At 39.7% G+C, this 2,505-nt stretch overlaps 1 long non-coding RNA gene across 1 annotated transcript; it reads left to right on the plus strand.

Annotated features, from left to right (window-relative positions):
• Positions 1–737: 737 nt before the first annotated feature.
• Positions 738–2,262, plus strand: LOC111735475. The gene is made up of 2 exons (XR_002778799.1): positions 738–796; positions 2,067–2,262. It is a non-coding gene; the product is annotated as an uncharacterized LOC111735475 (long non-coding RNA).
• Positions 2,263–2,505: the final 243 nt, after the last annotated feature.

Here is a 2,505-nt window from a genome sequence, read left to right on the forward strand (position 1 = left end):
TGCCCTCACGGAGATTACAGTCTAGCAGGGGCCTTGTAAACATGGGCTAACTATTAAATAAGCAAAGATAGTGTTCTCACAAAATCAACATTTCACAGGTAGAAAAGCTGGCTAAGAGAACTGGACTAGAAATTTGGGAGTCTTTTCCTTGAAACCCAGAGGATTCCAGCAGGTGGAGTAGTTAGATCAGTGGTATTAGAATCAGATTACCTGTGTTATAATTTGGGCATCTCTGTTTAATTAGCTGTTACCTTGGGAGATGAGTCAAACTCAATGTGCCTCACTTTCCTTATCCACATGAATACTACTACTACCTATCTTCTAGAGTTGTTTTGAGGATTAAAGTGTTTGACGCATGGAAAGCACAGTAATACACAGAAAGAGCATCTAACAAATGTTAATGATTATCATCATTATTAATATCTGGTAATTGTTGAAAAAGGCATGATTAAATTCTTTAATAAAATGTTGTCTTAGAAAAGTGATGTCAGACAAGATCATCAGTCTTAGTATTGCTGGTTCCACCTGAAAAACATGACCTTTTAGATTAAAATATTTTGGAAAGAATAGTCTTTATGGTATCCCATGGGTCACTGTTTAATGGCTTCTGAACTATAAATATCTATAGTGACAGTTTAAGGTTCAGATAGGTAAATTCTAGATATCATAGACCTGGGATAAGGCAGAATGACTTAGGCTTTTTCTGTTTATTTTTCTGTTTATTTTTTAGGGGACTATGGAACCCCACTTCCTTGGTATTTCCTACTCCAAGAGTCCTATTGGCTTGGCGGCGAAGGTGAGTTTTTAAAAATTAAAACATTTTTTAAATTCCCAAAACTTTAATGTTTAAAACTAGCTTCTTTGGCTACGCATGGGATATATGTGGGCTATAGATTTGGCTCTTATGTCTGATTACTCCTCTGTCTCTTGGGAGCTCGGCCACCATACAGCCTCCGGGAACCTACATTTTGTGAGTAGCCGGGCCAGGGCGAGGGTCTGAGCATTGATAACCCCTGTGTCCTATACAGCTTAAGCTCAGTGGATTAAATTGCCCTAGTAAAAGGAAGCCAAACCACTTCAGGGTTCAAATGACTTTTGCAGCTTCTCAATTTAAAGCAAAGAGATACACAGAATCCTAAAGGAATCTTTGCATTTATCTTCTGCCTCCTCTTCTGTTTTTTTATTCCTCTCCACCTTTTCAAAATGTAAACTAATGTATCCTCTGAAGGTAAGGACCCAGCCAGAGGCTGGGGCAGAACTGTGGTCTTCATGGCAAATTCTCCCAGGCTCTCCTAGCTTTGAGCTTTATGGTGCTTGGGGAAGAGAGCTAAAAGGGCATTTGTCCAGAATGCATCTTAGATAAAATTTACCTTTCCTACTAAATAGGACAAGAGGCTGAGGGAGAGTTCTAGAAGTGGGGGAAAACCACAGATTCTTCTGTGAAGTGTGAGAAGGCAGAGAAATTCCTGACCTGAGACCCAGGGACTCTCCTGAAGCTGGGAGTTTCAGGCAACAAAGGAAATACTTTCCAATCTGTTCGTTCCTCATCTACCTGCTTTTTTCTTTGTATCATTGGGCTGGGGCCAGGATTTATCCTTTAAGCATTAAGATAGATGTTTGTTTTCTCTAGAGGATTAACCCAGGGCCTTCAATAGGCTTGGGTGGGTTCGGGTATTTTTTGCCTTCTCTTTCTTTTATTTTTTTTAATGATTTAAACAAATAGCACTTCAACAGCTTAGTACTTTTCCATTAAGTTGGTTTGTCATGTCTATTTATAAACTTTTGAATTTCTACTATAATAAAGTTATAATCCATCATAAATGGGAATTTTCAACACAGGAGTATGTTCCTTGTGGGCATTTTTTCCCTCTATAATCTCAGCAGATACTCTGCCTCTCAAAAAAAATCTTAAGACAAATGTGTTCCTTCAAAAATGAATCACATATTTTTGCCAACAGAAGCCAAATATTTTTCACCTGCCTCACAGGCTAGACTGAAATAGATTCCTAAATTTCTATAAAATCAGAAAAGAGCTGAATTTCTCCGCCTAACCCCTCCTTTCACAGACGAAGCAGTGGAGCCCAAGATTCACCCAGTGTCTGACCAATTTCCCACTCGTCACGTGGGACAAAATCTGGACCTGGGACCCATATTTCCTGATAAGGAACTTACTTCAATGACTAAACTATTTAGAAGAATTTTTCTCCCTGCTATGTTATTACACATTATTACAGTATGATGGCTAATAAAGTGATCAAAAGAGTTGTAGGCAATAGATTTAAAAATCTTTCAGGAAGCATAAGTGGAAGTGCTGGAGGTGACGGGTCCCTGACCACAATGCTTGTTACTTTCTGCTCCAGCACGCATCCTACAAATCTATAGAGGGTGGCGTGACAGAGAGGAGCTCTGGCCTGGCTGTTGCATTAAAACTCCACCCTACTCAAGTGGGGTGGCGCTTGACACCAGAGCCTTAGATGCCTAGTAACAGTGATTTCCTCTTGGCCC

The sequence above is a fragment of the Pteropus vampyrus genome, unplaced genomic scaffold (genome assembly GCF_000151845.1).
Source record: "Pteropus vampyrus isolate Shadow unplaced genomic scaffold, Pvam_2.0 Scaffold1000001751, whole genome shotgun sequence".
NCBI classification, from domain to species: Eukaryota; Metazoa; Chordata; class Mammalia; order Chiroptera; family Pteropodidae; genus Pteropus; species Pteropus vampyrus.